At 40.5% G+C, this 17,484-nt stretch overlaps 1 non-coding gene and 1 pseudogene across 1 annotated transcript; both read left to right on the top strand.

The window, feature by feature from the left end:
* The first annotated feature begins 2,159 nt into the window (after positions 1-2,159).
* On the top strand, positions 2,160-3,288 carry LOC114116432 (large ribosomal subunit protein eL15-like; annotated as a pseudogene).
* A 13,790-nt stretch (positions 3,289-17,078) lies between these two features.
* Positions 17,079-17,151, top strand: TRNAG-CCC (transfer RNA glycine (anticodon CCC)). Its single transcript has one exon. It is a non-coding gene; the product is annotated as a tRNA-Gly (tRNA).
* The last annotated feature ends 333 nt before the right edge of the window (positions 17,152-17,484 follow it).

Raw genomic sequence — 17,484 nt, 5'->3', positions numbered from 1 at the left:
ATAATGAGACACATCTTCTAATCTTTAGGCAAATCAGGGAAAATCTGATTAAGTAATTGATGAATTGCAAATAAAGACTGAGAATCGTCACTTCTCAATTGTGCAAATAACTTCTTACAGTTCTTTCCTGTAAGAAATGCTTTAGTCTCAAAGCTAGAATCAAGAGTAAATATTATGGTCGTGAGGGGGAAGGAAGTGGAAGGATGGATAAATTAGAGGCTTGGGATTGACATATTTACACTGCCATATATTAAATAGATAGCTAATAAGGACCTATTGTACAGCATGGAGAACTCTACTTCTATAGTAATGACCTCACGGGGAAAGATTCTAAAAATGGATATCTGTATAACTGATTCACTTTGCTGTCCAGCAGAAAATGACACAACATTGTAAATCAACTATATTCCAATAAAAACTTCATAAAAAGAGTAAATGTGATAACAAAATGGATTAAAGACGAGTTTAGAACTGAAATAATATAACTCTTAGAAGAAAACATAGTCAGTATGCTCTAGATAAGTCTCCTCAGGCAAGAGAAACAAAACCGAAAATAAACAAATGTGGTTACATCAAACTAAAAAAAACTGTGCAGCAAAGGAAGCCATCAACAAAGTGAGAAGACACCCTACCAAACGGGAGAGTATAATTGCACATATCATATCTGTTGGGGGTTAATATCCAAAATATATAACAAACTTATACAACTCAACAACTAAAACAAACCTAATTTAAAAATGGGCAAAGGAGGTGACAGTTTTCCAAAGATGTACATATGGCACCTGTAAAGATGCTCAGCATCACCAATTATTATGGAAATGCAAATCAAAACCACCATTAGATATCACCTCATACTGTTAGAATGGTTGTTATCAAAAAAGTTAATAAATAACTAGTGTTGGCAAGGATGTAGATAAAAGGGAAGCCTCATACTACGTTAGCGGGCCTGTAAATTGGTACAGCTGCTGTGGAAGACAGTACAGAGATTTCTCAAAAAATTAAGACTAGAACTACCATATGATTGAACTTTTCTACTCTGGGGTATTTATCTAAAGAATGTGAATCCTAATCTGCAGCCCATGTTCACTGGACTCCCATGTTCATTCAGCAATATTTACAACAGCCAAGAAATTGAAACAGTTTAGGTGGGATGCTTTTTGAACTGCGGTGTTGAAGACTCTTGAGAGTCCCTTGGACTGCAAGGAGATCCAACCAGTCCATTCTGAAGGATAACAGCCCTGGGATTTCTTTGGAAGGAATGATGCTGAAGCTGAAACTCCAGTACTTTGGCCACCTCATGTGAAGAATTGACTCATTGGAAAAGACTCTGATGCTGGGAGGGATTGGGGGCAGGAGGAGAAGGGGACGACAGAGGATGAGATGGCTGGATGGCACCACTGACTCGATGGACGTGAGTCTGAGTGAACTCCGGGAGTTGGTGATGGACAGGGAGGCCTGGTGTGCTGCGATTCATGGGGTCACAAAGAGTCGGACACGACTGAGCGACTGAACTGAACTAAAGTGGTCATCAACAGATGAATGGATAAAATGATGTGGTGTAAGTGTATATATACATCTATATATATATATATATATTCACATACACAATGGAGTACTACTTAGCCATAAAGAATAAAATTTTGCCATTTACAGGAATGTGGATAAACCTGGAAGGTATCATGCAAAGTGAAATAAATCAGAAGGAGAAAAGCAAATACCATATGATCTCACTCATCTGTACAAAAAAAAAAAAAAAACTAATAAAATAAAAATAATATAAACAAACACCTAGATACCAAGAACAGACTAGTGCTTATCAGAGGGGAAAGGCCGGGGCGGGGGTGGCGGGGTCAGGGGGCGGGGAAGACAAAATGGTAAAGGGGATCAACTGTATGGAGAGGAATGGGAACTAAACGTTGGGTGGTGACCACATGGTAAAGTATACAGCAGTAGAAATAGAAGGCCGTCCTCATAAAATGTTATTTTAAAACCTCAAGAAATTAAAATTTAAAAAGAGTAAATGTAATTATCATTGAATCTACAGTGGTGGCAAGAAAAAAAATATGTCCTTCCAACAAATGGCATCACAGTTTCCCCAAAACTGTTTAGAAGTAAAGATACCGCCTTTCTGTCTGGATGCAGCAGTCTGGTGAGCTGAGATGGGTGCGTATGAGCACAGCCAGGAGCCAGCAGAGAAGAAGCAGTCGGAGGTGAGGTGCTTTCTGCTCAGGGTGTGCTGCTGGCGGTACCACCAGCTCTCAGCACTGCCCAGGACCCCCGCCCCAACCCGCCCGCCAAGGCCCGCAGGCTGAGGTACACATCCAGTTCAGTTCAGTTCAGTTCAGTCGCTCAGTTATGTCCGACTCTTTGCTACCCAAGGACTGTAGCACACCAGGCCTCCCTGTCCATCACCAACTCCTGGAATTCACTCAAACTCATGTCCATTGAGTTGGTGATGCCATCCAACCATCTCATCCTCTGTCGTCCCCTTCTCCTCCCACCTTCAATCTTTCCCAGCATCAGGGTCTTTTCAAATGAGTCAGCTCTTCGCATCAGGTGGCCACAGTATTGGAGTTTCAGCTTCAGCATCAGTCCTTCCAATGAACACTCAGAATTGATCTCCTTTAGGATGGACTGGTTGGATCTCCTTGCAGTCCAAGGGACTCTCAAGAGTCTTCTCCAACACTGAAGTTCAAAAGCATCAATTCTTCGGTGCTCAGCTTTCTTTACAGTCCAACTCTCACATCCATACATGACTACTGGAAAACCATAGCCTTGACAAGATGGACCTTTGTTGGCAAAGTAATGTCCAAGCAAAGTTATATCATACATCCATTGGTGTGCACCGCAGTGTCCCCAAACACCCAGGTCCTAGGGGTGCTACCCATGCAAGCCTGTCCACCATGGTATCAATGGGCTCAAATTTGCTTGAAGCCTTCAGTTGGTTGTGAGGAGCATGCTGGACACCACTGAGGGGCCCTGAGGGTCCTGGATTCCTCCTGGATTGGTAAAGATTCTACATAAAAATTCGTTGAGGTCATCATCATTGATCCATTCCATAAAGCTATCAGAAGAAACCTTGGCATCCAGTGGATCACCAAACCAGACCACAAACACGGGGGCGTGTGGAGGCTGACGTCTGCAGGCAGAAAGAGTCATGGCCTAGGCAGGGGCCGCAAATTCCACCACATGACTGGTGGTTCTCGCCGTGCAGCTTGGAGAAGTTGCAGTCCTCTCAACTTCACCACTACTGCTAATACAAGCAGTGTTTGTAAAATTCTTGCCTAATGAACAATTTAGGACATTCTTCTCCTTAAATAAGAGAAAAAAAAAGAAGTAAAAATACCTTGAGGATTCATTTTGAGTGATACAGTTGCGATTAGGAGGGTAAGAAGATCAAAGAAGGCTTTCCTTTCCTTGAGTCATGATTCTATCAGAATAAGGTACAAAAGAAAAATGCCATTTTTCTTTTAGTAAAATAATACTGCAATGGTTTATTTACTCTTTGTTCAAAGAGGGAATATCTGACCTACTTAGTATAATGGAGATCTTTTGAACAGGTTAAAAAAAAAAAAACACTCACACACAATTGCTAAATAGCATAAGAATGCTCCTAAAACTAAATAAAATGTATATATTTTTTCAAAAATATGCATGAAGATATAAAAGCACTAACAAAGCAGTGACAACTTGACATCTCAGAGGGAAGAAACAGACAGAGGGTCCCTTCAATCCCTCAGGGAATATGCTGATTCTCAGGTATGAACTGAGAAGATGAAAAAAAGTTTTGGACTCTTATAAGGCTGAAGCATAAAAACTGGAGTTCAGAATGTATTAAGAAAGCAGGTCACCAATGTAAATACCCTATTTTTTATTTGAAACCCTGATGGTTTTTCCAGTGGTCATGTATGGATGTAAGAGTTGGACTGTGAAGAAAGCTGACCACCAAATAATTGATGCTTTTGAACTGTGGTGTTGGAGAAGACTCTTGAGAGTCCCTTGGACTGCAAGGAGATCCAACCAGTCCATTCTGAAGGAGATCAGTCCCGGGTGTTCTTTGGAAAGACTGATGCTGAAGTGGAAACTCCGGTCCTTTGGCCACCTCATGCGAAGAGTTGACTCATTGGAAAAGACTCTGTTGCTGGGAGGGATTGGGGGCAGGAGAAGAAGGGCACAACAGAGGATGAGATGGCTGGATGGCATCACAGACTTGATGGACATGAGTTTGGGTGAACTCCAGGAGTTGGTGATGGACAGGGAGGCCTAGCGTGCTGTAATTCGTGGGGTCGCAAAGAGTTGGACACGACTGAGCAACTGAACTGAACTGAGGGTTATACCCTAGAAATAAAGACAAACTAAAACATGTTGGGGCCTAAGTAGATTGAAAATTGTTTTTAAGCCAACATAATTCCTGATTTGATTGAGATGATCTTCTTGATCTGATTGACACAAGTAGCATAAATATTCTGGAGGACACTAATACAGCCAAAGATTCAATTTGCCTCTACAAATATTCATATGTAACGTTCATCATTAAATTACAAGGGATACCAAGAGACAAGACCTAATGATCAAACACAAACAAGCAAAAAAAAAAAAAAGCATACAAATAAAATAGCAGAAATAGACTCACAGGTGATTTAGATATTGAGATATTAGAAGTAACAGACCCTAATTCTTAAGATGTATGATTTTATCCTCAACATTTAGATGACAAAACGAAGATTTTCAGCAGAAAATAAAAACTCAGTTTAAAAAAAAATAAAAAAACCCACATGTTAATTTTAGAATTGAGAAATACAACTGAAAATAAGAATGCAATAAATGAAAGTAGCTGGACCCAGGAGAGAAACCAACAACCAGTAATTTGATCAGAAGAGCTTAATATAGAGAATAGTTAACTAGACATAAATTTATTAAGTAACTGAAAGAATAGGATAAGATCTCTAAAATATCACAGGGTAGAAACTTCAGTTAGTCATTACCACACCTACAGCAGAAACAGGGAAACCAAGGGAAGACATTGACATTTCTAAAACTTAGGAACCTTAAGGAAGAGCCCCATGAAGCTGAAACTTGGGCCTCTGAGGAGGCACTGGCCATCCGGTGTTGGTGTTCTTGAGACTGTGATTTAATCTCGGAGATTCTGTCCTCTCAGAACAAGAGATGAGCAAACTGGATTCAGCTATTGCTACAGGAAGGCATTTCAAGAAGTATGGCTGGAGGTAATGCTCAAATGATGTGCTAAGAGAAAGAAATCTCATATGAAACCCACAGGACAGTAAGAGTAAGAAACAAGTTCCTTCCTCCTCCTCCAATCTTGCACACTCCCTCTAGCATTTCCTCCTGTTAAATGCTAGCGTAGAACCAGCTGACAAAGCAGAAATGTGGTTTGTAGCATCTTGGTTCAGGATACAGAAGCAGAGTACAGAAGAGTGGGCTTGGAGCCAACAGGCAATAATATAATTACCGACACAGTAGATTTAACAGCAGGTTAAACTCAGTGAAGAGAGCACTTGTTATTTGGAAGATGGGACAGAAAAAAATGTCAAGACTAAAGCTGTAGAGAAAAAAGAGAGATAATACAGAAATGGGATAAATTAAGAGTTCTAATATGCATGCAATTGAGTCCCAGAAAGGGAAGAGAGAGAACGGAAGCAAAGCAATATTTGAAGCATAATGACTGATGATTCCTGCCCCACCCACCCCCAAAAAAAAGATGGCAAGGCACAGATTAAAGAAACCTGATAAATATTGAGAAAAGTGTTTGTAGAGATAGTACACGTGTGTGTGAGTGCTCAGTCGTGTCTGACTCTCTGCGACCCCATGGACTGTAGCCCTCCAGGCTCCTCTGTCCACAAGATTCTCCAGGCAAGAGTACTGGAGTGCCCTCCTCCAGGGGATCTTCCCAACCAAGGGATCGAACCCTGGTCTCCCACATTCTTCATTTAGGAAAGCTTTCTTATCTCTTCTTGCTATTCTTTGGAACTCTGCATTCAAATGGGTGTTTTCCTTTTCTCCTTTGCTTTTCACTTCTCTTCTTTTCTCGGCTATTTGTAAGGCCTCCTCAGATAACCATTTTGCCATTTTGCATTTCTTTTTTGGGGGGTTGGTTTTGATCACCACCTCCTGTACAATGTTACAAACCTCAGTCCATAATTCTTCAGGCACTGTATCATATATAATCCTTTGAATCTATTTGTCACCTCCAGTGTATAGTCATAAGCAAATTGATTTAGGCCATACTTGAATGGCCTAATGGTTTTCCCTACTTTCTTCAGTTTAGGTCTGAATTTTGTAATAAGATGTTCATGAACTGAGCCATGGTCAGCTCCTAGTCTTATTTTTGCTGGCTCTTATTTTTGCTGACTGTATAGAGCTTCTCCATCTCCAGCTGCAAAACATATATAATTGGTCTGATTTTGGTATTTACCATCTGGTGATGTCCACGTGTAGAATCTTCTCTTGTGTTTTTAGAAGAGGGTGTTTGCCATGGCCAGCGCATTCTCTTGGCAAAACTGTGTTAGCCTTTGTCCTGCTTCATTTTGTATTCCAAGGCCAAACTTGCCTATTACTCCAGGTATCTCTTGACTTCCTCTTTTGCATTTCAGTTCCTTACGTTAAAAAGGACAGGGTTTTTTTTTTTTTTTTGGTGTTAGTTCTAAAAGGTCTTGTAGGTCATCATAGAACCATTCAACTTCAGCTTCTTCAGCATTTCTGGTTGGGTCATAGACTTGGATTACTGTGATATTGAATGGTTTGCCTTGGAAATGAACCAAGATCATTCTGTCATTTTTGAGATTACACCCAGGTACTGCATTTTGGACTCTTTTGTTGACTATGAGAGCTACTTTATTTCTTCTAAGGAATTCTTGCCCACAGTAGTAGATATAATGGTGATCTGAATTAAATTCTCCCATTCCCCTCCATTTTATTTCACCGATTCCTCAAATGTCAATGTTCACTCTTGTCACCTCCTGTTTGACCACTTCCAATTTACCTTGTTTATGGACCTAACATTCCAGGCTCCTATGAAATATTGTTCTTCACATCATCGGACTTTACTTTCAACACCAGACACACCCACAACTGGACATAATTTCCACTGTGGCTCAAGCAGCCTATTGGACACCTACTGACCTGGGGGGGTGCATCTCTCAGTATCATATCTTTTTGTCATTTCATGCTGTTCATGGGATTCTCAAGGCAAGAATACTGAAGTGCCTTGCCATTCCCTTCACCAGTGGACCATGTTTTGTCAGAATTCTCCACCATGATCCCTCGGTCTTGGGTGGCCCGACATGGCATGGTTCACAGAATCATTGAGTTAGGAAAGACTGTGGTCCATTTGATCAGTTTGGTTAGTTTTCTGTGATTGCGGTTTTCATTTTGTCTGTCCTCTGATGGATGAGGATAAGAAGTTTGTGTAATCTTCCTGTTGGGAGGGACTGACTGTGGGGAAAACTGGGCACAATAAAAGACAGAAACTGTACAGACTAATGGAAGTAGAAGCTATTAAGAAGAGGTGGCAACAATACACAGAAGAACTTTACAAAAATGATCCTAATAATCTGGATAACCACAATTGTGTGATCACTCACCTAGAGCCAGACATCCTGGAGTATGAAGCCAAGTGGGTCTTAGGAAGCAGCACTACAAACAAAGCTAGTGGAGGTGATGAAATTCCAGCTGAACTATTTCAAATCCTGAAAGATGATGCTGTGAAAGTGTTGCATTCAATATGCCAGCAAATTTGGAAAACTCAGCAGTGGCCACAGGACTGGAAAAGGTCAGTTTTCATTCCAATCCCAAAGAAAGGAAATGCCCAAAGAATGTTCAAACTACCACACAATCACACTTGTTTCACATGCTAGCAAAGTAATGTTCAAAATCCTTCTAGCTAGGCTTCAACAGTACATAAACTGAGAACTCCAGATGTTCAAGCTGGATTTAGAAAATGCAGAGGAGGGCAGAGATCAAATTGCCAACATCTGCTGGATCGTAGAAAGGCTGGAGAATTTTTTAAAAATCTGCTTCTGTTTCACTGACTATGCTAAATCCTTTGACTTGAATCACAGGAGTATCTTATTTGATGTCTCTTCCAGAATAATAGAAATAAAACCAAAAATAAACAAATGGGACCTAGTTAACTCAAAAGACTTTGCACGGGGAAGGAAACAATAAACACAAAGACAATCCTAAGATTAAAAAAATCGTTTGCAAATGATGTGACCTACAAGGGATTAGTCTCCAAAATTTACAAACAGCTCAGGAGGTTTAATATCATCAAAAGAAACAACCCAAGCAAAAACTGAGCCGATGAGCTAAAAAGACATTTCTCTAAAGAAGACATACAGATGGCCAAGAGGTACATGAAAAGATGCTCAGCATAGCTAATTATTAGAGAAATGCAAGTCGAAACTTCAGTAGCCACACCGGTGAAAATGGCCATCATCAAAAAGTCTGCAAACAAGAAACGCTGGAGAGGATGTGAAGACAAGGGTACTCTCCTATACTGTTGGTGGGAATGTAAATTGGTATAGCCACTGTGGAGAACAGTACGGAAGTTCCTTAAAAACACTAAAAATAAATCTACCATATGACCCTTCAATCCCAGGCTTGGGCACCTACCCAGAGAAAAACATGATCTGAGATGATCCCTGCACTCCAATGTTCATTGCAACACTGTTTACAATAGCCAAGACATGGAAGCAACCTAAATGTCCATTGAAAACGCTATAGATAAGGAACACATATACAATGGAATATTACTACTTAGTCACTAAAAAGAATGAAATAATGCCATTTGCAGCAACATGGATAGACCTAGAGATTGTCATCCTGAGGGAAGTAAATCAGGCAGAGAAGGAGACCTATCATTTGTCATCACTTATATGTAGAATTTAAAGAGAAATGAGAGGCTTCCCAGGTGGCATTAGTGGTAAAGAATCCTCCCGCCAGTGCAGGAGACATGAGAGACTTGGGTTCAATCCCTGGGTCAGGAAGATCCCCTGGAGGAGGGCATGACAACCCACTCCAGTGTTCTTGCCTGGAGAATCCCACGGACAGAGGAGCCTGGTGGGCTATAGTCCACAGGGTGGACAGAAGAGCCTGGTGGGTCCATAGGGTCGCAAAGAGTCTGACAAGACTGAAGCAACTTAGTAGACACATAAAGAGAAATGATACAAATGAACTTATTTGCAAAACAGAAACAGACTCTTGTCAGACTTAGAGAATGAGCTTATGGTTGTCAGAGGGAAGGATGGGAAGAAGGGATAATTAGGGAGTTTGGAATCCATATGTACACATTGCTATATTTCTTTTTTTTTTTTTTTGGGTTTAGTTATTTGTTTTTTGTTTTTTGTTTTTTTTTTGTTTTCTTTTTTTTTTAATTTTAAAATCTTTAATTCTTACATGCGTTCCCAAACATGACCCCCCCTCCCACCTCCCTCCCCACAACATCTCTCTGGGTCAAATGGATAGCCAACAAGGACCTACTGTATAGCACTGGGAACTCTGCTCAATGTTACGAGGCAGGTTGGGTGGGAAGGGAGTATGGGGGAGAATGGATACATGTAAATGTGTGGCTGAGTCCCTTTGCTGTCCACCTAAAACTGTCACAACATTGCTAATCAGCTATGCTGTGCTGTGCTTAGTCACTCAGTCATGTCTGACTCTGCAACACCATGGACTGCACCCCGCCAGGCTCCTCTGTCTGTGGGGATTCTCCAGGCAAGAATACTGGACTGGGTTGCCATGCCTTCCTCCAGGGGATCTTCCTGACCCAGGGATCGAACCCATGTCTCCAGCATTGCAGGCAGAGTCTTTACTGTCTGAGCTACCAGAGAAGTCCATGACTACTGGAGTGGGCAGCCTATCGCTTCTCCAGGAGATCTTCCCAACTCAGGAATCGAACTGGGTTCTCCTAATAATCAGCTATGAAAGAAAGAAAGTGAAAGTTAGTCGCACAATCGTGTCCGACTCTTTGTGATCAAATGGACTGTAGCCCACCAGGCTCCTCTGTCCATGGGATTTTCCAGGCAAGAGTACTGGAGTGGGTTGCCATTTCCTTCTCCAGGGGATCTTCCCGACCCAGGGATCAAACCTGGGTCTCCTGCATTGCAGATTCTTTACCATCTGAGTCTATGTTTCAATACAAAATAAACCCTTTAAAAAAAATAGATATTGAGTGCATCTGTGGTAGTGTGTCATTTAAGGCCTGTGTTTCCTGTTTGATTTTTTGTCTGGATGATCTGTCCATTGACGAGAATGGAGCATTAAAGCCCCCACTATTATTGTATTACTGTTGATTTCTCTTTTTATGGCTGTTAGCATTTGGCTTATATATTGAAGTTCTCCTATGTTGGGTGCATATAGATTTGCAATTGGCTATATTTTCTTCTTGGATTCATCCTTTGAGCATTATGTAGTGTCCTTCTTTGTCTCTAACATTCTTTATTTTATAGTCTATTTTGTCTGAGTATTGCTTTTGATTTTCATTTGCATGGAAAGTCTTTTTCCATCCCCTCACTTTCAGTCTGTATGTGCCCCTGGCTCTGAGTTGAGACTCTTGTAGACAGCATATATTCATGTCTTGTTCTTGAATCTGTTCAGCCAGTCTGTCTTTTGGAGCACTTAATCCATCTACGTTTAAGGTAATTATTGATATGAATGTCTTATTGCCATTTTGTTCATTGTTTTGGATTTGTTTTTGAGGATCTTTTTTCTCCCTTTCCTCTTTTGTTCTCTTGTGGTTTGATGTCTATCTTTAGCAATGTGTTTAGGTTCCTTTTTTTTTTGTTGTATCTATTATAGGTTTTTGGTTTGTGGTTCCTATGAGATATAGTAGTTTATCTACATGCTGCTATATAGTAGTAGATATATAGTAGTATATCTGTAACGATGGGATGCAGTAATACTATATTCTAAACAAGGTTGTTTTAAGTTGTTGATCTCAGAAATTTCAAATACATTTCCAATATTCTGCATTTTTGTTCTCCTCTTCTCATGATAGCTGGTTTGATACCACATTTGTATGTGGAGGATTTCATACCTTTCTTTTATGACAGTACTGGTGAGCCTCACCGTTTGTAATTTTCTAGATTCTGGTTGTGGCCTCTTTCTGTTCCTAGAGAAGTTCCTTTAGGATTTGTTATAATGCTGATTTGGTGGTGCTGAATCCTCTTACCTTTTACTTGTCTGTGAAACTTTTGACTTCTTCATTGAATCTGAATGATAGCTTTGCTGAATAATTTATTCTTGGTTGTAAGTTTTTTCCTTTTATCACTTTAAATATATCTTGCCACTTTTTTATGGCCTGCAGAGTTTCTGCTGAAAAATCAGACAATAACTTAATGGGGGTTCCCTTGTATGTTGTTTTTCCCTTGTTGCCTTTAATATGTTTTTTCTTTATCTTTCTTTTTTTTTCAGTTGGTTAATCTGTGCCTCAATGTTTTCCTCCTTAAGTTAATGTTGTATTGGACCCTCTACGCTTGCTGGACTTCAATGAGTGCTTCCTTTCTCTTGCTATGAAAGTTTTCAACTATAATCTCTTCAGATATTTTCTCAAGCTCTTACTCTCGCTTCTCCTTCTGGTACCCCTGTGATGTGACTGTTGGCATGTTTAATGTTCTCTCAGAGTCTCTGAGACCATTCTTATTTCTTTTAACATTATTTTTTCTTTGTTCTGTTCCATAGCAGTGATTTCCACCATTCTGTCTTCCATCTCATTTATTCTCCTGCCTTAATTATTCTGCAATTGATTCCTTCTAGCATATTTTTCATTCCAGTTACTATATTATTCATTGCTGTTTGTTCTTAAATCTTCTAGCTCTTTGCTAAACATTTCTTGTAACATCTTGGTCCGTGCCTCTGTTCCTTTTCTGAAATCCTGGATAATCTTTACTATCATTACTTTGTATTCTTTCTCAGGTATGTTGCCTATCTCTTCTTAAAGCTATTCATTTGGTTTTTGCCTCATCCCTTCATCTGAAGCATATTTCCTGTGATCTCATTTTACCTAATTTTCTGTGTTTGTGACTCCTTCCCACTGGCTGGAGGATCACAGCTCCTCATGTTTCCTGTGTCCACCCTCTGGTGGGTGTGGCTGGTCCTGAGGCTCGTGGAGGCTTCCTGGTGAGAGGGGCTGGTGCCTGCCCACTGTTGTTGGAGCTGGGTCTTGTCCCTCTCATGGGCAGTGCTATGTCTAAGAGTGTGTTTATAGGTGGCTACAGCGTTAGGATGGCTTTAGGCACGCTGTCTGCTGATAGATGAGTCTGTTCCCATCCTGCTGGTTGTCTGGCCTGAAGCATTCCGGCATTGGAGCCTGTAAGCTGTTGGGTAGGTCCAGGACTCGATGCTAAAATGGCCACCTCTGTGAGTGCTCATGCTGACCGATAGTCTCTGGGGCCTCTTGTGAGGGCCCGACATATCATTTTTGTCTAATCTATCTTCTGAGTTTTATTTATACAGTTAACAACTGAATCTAAGCCTATGCCTTGTACAGCATCAAACACACAATATGCTATTAGTATATTTTAAATAATTATTTGAGGTGAGGGGTAATAACCAGCAGATGAGAGCTTGAATTTATTGATTCAAAAGCAGAAATAATTATAGGAGATTTGGTTTGTACTGGTCAACCCTGTGCACATATTCATTGTATCACAGTGAAACTCTAAACTACTTCATTTATAAGGAAAAAAAAAAGAAAAACCCAGTATCTAATAATGCGACTCACTAACTGAATAATTATATTAATTCTTGGTTTACAGATTTCCGAACATTTTCTGAGGTGACTTAACAATTAACTATCATTTGTTAGTTATATTTGTGACACATTAAAAATAAAATTAAAACACGCTTACTTCTTGGAAGGAAAGTTATGACCAACCTAGATAGCATATTCAAAAGCAGAGACATCACTTTGCCAAGAAAGGTCCATCTAGTTAAGGCTATGGTTTTTCCTGTGGTCATGTATGGATGTGAGAGTTGGACTGTGAAGAAAGCTGAGCGCCGAAGAATTGATGCTTTTGAACTGTGGTGTTGGAGAAGACTCTTGAGAGTCCCTTGGACTGCAAGGAGATCCAACCAGTCCATTCTGAAGGAGATCAGTCCTGGGTGTTCTTTGGAAAGACTGATGCTGAAGCGGAAACTCCAGTACTTTGGCCACCTCATGCGAAGAGTTGACTCATTGGAAAAGACTCTGATGCTGGGAGGGATTAGGGGCAGGAGGAGAAGGGGATGACAGAGGATGAGATGGCTGGATGGCATCACAAACTCGATAGACATGAGTTTGGATGAACTCCAGGAGTTGGTGATGGACAGGGAGGCCTGGCGTGCTGCAATTCACGGGGTCGCAAAGAGTCAGACAGGACTGAGCGACTGAAATGAACTGATAATAATACAATATTGCTAAGTAATTTTAATTTGATTACAATAACTTAGATATACAGATGTGCTATCTAATTTCAGATATACTGTCTCAAGAGCATGGTGCAACTAAACTGGTAAAGAAGACCAGATTCTGTCAGCTTTACTAAAATCTAGATAAGTTTCCCCAATTCTGTGTGTTTTTCTTTTTGATACAATTGTTTGTCTTACTTTAAAAATATCATGTTTCTATTAAAGAAATGACAATGCAGCGAACAATCACAGAAATCGAACCAATCAAATTTGTATCTTTCATTTCTCTAATATTACTTTCTCAGAAGTTTAGGATCAGTTCAGTTCAGTTCAGTTGCTCAGTCGTGTCCGACTCTGCAACCCCATGAATCAAGGCACGCCAGGCCTCCCTGTCCATCATCAACCCCTGGTGTTCACTCACTCATGTCCATCAACTCGGTGATGCCATCCAGCCATCTCATCCTCTGTCATCCCCTTCTCTTCCTGCCCCCAATCCCTCCAGCATCAGGGTCTTTTCCAGTGAGTGAACTCTTCGCATGAGGTGGCCAAAGTACTGGAGTTTCAGCTTTAGCATCACTCCTTCCAATGAACACCCAGAACTGATCTCCTTCAGAATGGACTGGTTGGATCTCCTTGCAGTCCAAGGGACTCTCAAGAGTCTTCTCCAACACCACAGTTCAAAAGCATCAATTCTTCGGCACTAAGCTTTCTTCACAGTCCAACTCTCACATCCATACATGACTACTGGAAAAACCATAGCCTTGATTAGATGGACTTTGTTGGCAAAGTAATGTCTCTGCTTTCTAATATGCTATCTAGGTTGGTCATAACTTTCCTTCCAAGGAGTAAGCGTCTTTTAATTTCATGGCTGCAATCACCATCTGCAGTGACTTTGGAGTCCCACAAAAAAATAACGTCTGACACACTTTCCACTGTTTCTCCATCTATTTCCCATGAAATGATGGGACCAGATGCCATGATCATCGGGTTTTCTGAATGTTGAGCTTTAAGCCAACTTCTCACTCTCATCTTTCACTTTCATCAAGAGGCTTTTAGCTCCTCTTCACTTTCTGCCATAAGGGTGGTATCATCTGCATATCTGAGGTTATTGATATTTCTCCTGGCAATCTTGATTCCAGCTTGTGCTTCTTTCAGTCCAGCATTTCTCATTATGTACTCTGCATAGAAGTTAAATAAACAGGGTGACAATATACAGCCTTGACATACTCCTTTTCCTATTTAGAACCAGTCTGTTGTTCCATGTTCAGTTCTAACTGTTGCTTCCTGATCTGCATATAAGTTTTCTCAAGAGGCCAGTCAGGTGGTCTGGTAGTCCCATCTCTCTCAGAATGTTCCACAGTGTTTATCCACACAGTCAAAGGCTTTGGCATAGTCAATAAAGCAGAAATAGATGTTTTCTGGAACTCTCTTGCTTTTTCCATGATCCAGCGGATGTTGGCAATTTGATCTCTGGTTCCTCTGCCTTGTCTAAAACCAGCTTGAACATCAGGAAGTTCACGGTTCATGTATTGCTGAAGCCTGGCTTGGAGAATTTTGAGCATTACTTTACTAGCCTGTGAGATGAGTGCAGTTGTACAGTAGTTTGAGCATTCTTTGGCATTGCCTTTATTTGGGATTGGAATGAAAACTGACCTTTTCCAGTCCTGTGGCCACTGCTGAGTTTTCCAAATTTGCTGGCATATTGAGTGCAGCACTTTCATAGCATCATCTTTCAGGATTTGAAATAGCTCAACTGGAATTCCATCACCTCCTCTAGCTTTGTTCATAGTGATGCTTTCTAAGGCCCACTTAACTCACATTCCAGGATGTCTGGCTGTAAGTGAGTAATCACACCATCATGATTATCTTGGTCATGAAGATCTGTTTCGTACAGTTCTTCTGTGTATTCTTGCCACCTCTTCTTAATATCTTCTGCTTCTGTTAGGTCCATACCATTTCTGTCCTTTATCGAGCCCATCTTTGCATGAAATGTTCCCTTTGTATCTCTAATGTTCTTGAAGAGATCTCTAGTCTTTCCCATTCTGTTCTTTTCCTCTATCTAGTTCCACTGATTGCTGAGGAAGGCTTTCTTATTTCTCCTTGCTATTCTTTGGAACTCTGCATTCAGATGCTTATATCTTTCCTTTTCTCCTTTGCTTTTCACTTCTCTTCTTTTCACAGCTATTTGTAAGGCCTCCCCGTCCAGCCATTTTGCTTTTTTGCATTTCTTTTCCATGGGGATGGTCTTGATCCCTGTCTCCTGTACAATGTCAGGAACCTCCGTCCATAGTTCATCAGGCACTCTATCTATCAGATCTAATCCTTTAAATCTATTTCTCACTTCCACTGTATAATCATAAGGGATTTGATTTAGGTTATACCTGAATGGTCTAATGGTTTTCCCTACTTTCTTCAATTTAAGTCTGAATTTGGCAATAAGGAGTTCATGATCTGAGCCACAGTCAGCTCCCGGTCTTGTTTTGGCTGACTGTATAGAGCTTCTCCATCTTTGGTTGCAAAGCATATAATCAATCTGATTTCGGTGTTGACCATCTGGTGATGTCCATGTGTAGAGTCTTCTCTTGTGTTGTTGGAAGAGGGGGGTTGCTATGACCAGTGCATTTTCTCGGCAAAACTTTATTAGTCTTTGCCCTGCTTCATTCCGCATTCCAAGGCCACATTTGCCTGTTACCCCAGGTGTTTCTTGACTTCCTACTTTTGCATTCCAGTCTCCTATAATGAAAAGGACATCTTTTTTGGGTGTTAGTTCTAAAAGGTCTTGTAGGTCTTCATAGAACCATTCAACATCAGCTTCTTCAGTGTTACTGGTTGGGGCATAGTCTTGAATTACTGTGACATTGAATGGTTTGCCTTGGAAATGAACAGAGATCATTCTGTCGTTTTTGACATTGTATCCAAGTACTGCATTCAGACTCTTTTGTTGACCATGATGGCTACTCCATTTCTTCTAAGGGATTCTGCCCACATTAGTAGATATAATGGTCATCTGAGTTAAATTTGAGATACAATACTGCAGAGGGTTATTAATATCTAGCAAAATACAGCAAGATGTACATTTTCTGTTTTCTAGGTAATAATTGTTTTCCATAAGGCCCCAGTCTTAGCTTTCTACTATTCTTTGAAATTTTTTTCAGTTTCCCTTCTACCTCCTAAAGAATCCTGAATTCACAGGGGTAGAAAACAAACTTATGATTATGAGGGGGGAAAACAGAGGGAGGGAAAAAATAAGAGATTGGGATTTACATAGACACGTTACTACATATAAAATAACTAATAAGGACCTACTGTATAGCACAGGAAACATTACTCAATACTCTGTATTGGCCTATATGGGAAAAGAATCTAAAAAGAGTGGGCATATGTAGGTGTCTAACTGATCACTTTGCTGTACACCTGAAACTAGCACAACATTGTAAATCAACTATACTCCAGTAATTTTTTTAAATTAAAAATATGAAGACTCCTGAATTATTTTTGGCCCTTGTTTTAATGCTAGAGCTAGGGGAAAATCAAAGAGAAAATAACCTAACTGGAAGCAGAAAAAAATACAATGGTATTTATGAGCCTACTTTGTAAGGACTCCTGGTTTTATATGCAGCTTATGTTGTGGCTTTCACTATGCCTTTCCCATTGTCTAAAGATTCTGAGGGACTTCCCTGGTGGTCCAGTGGCTAAGACTCTGTGTTCCCAATGCAGAGGGCCCAGGTTCAATCCCTGGTCAGGGAACTAGGTCCCATAGGTTACAACTAAGGGTTCAAATGCCCCAACTAAAGATCCCACATGTTATAACAGAGATCAGAAATCCTGTGCCCCATAATGAAGACCCGGAGCTGCTAAATAAATAAATATTTAACAAAAATAAAGATGCTGAGAAGACAGAAGCTTGTGTTAAACCACTGTATTATAAGTAGGTGTGGATACAAATGTAACAGAAGAGTAAAGAAAGAGTGTAAAGGGTAGCACCAGAGAGAATAGGAGGAGGAAAGAAAGGACTGCCAATATCAGGCCACGTATAGTCTTGTTTGTCTGGACAACATAGTGATGAGACCACTAAAAGTA

This window comes from Ovis aries, chromosome 9 (genome assembly GCF_016772045.2).
Source record: "Ovis aries strain OAR_USU_Benz2616 breed Rambouillet chromosome 9, ARS-UI_Ramb_v3.0, whole genome shotgun sequence".
In the NCBI taxonomy this organism is placed as follows: Eukaryota; Metazoa; Chordata; class Mammalia; order Artiodactyla; family Bovidae; genus Ovis; species Ovis aries.
This window is presented reverse-complemented; position numbering and strand designations above follow the sequence as displayed.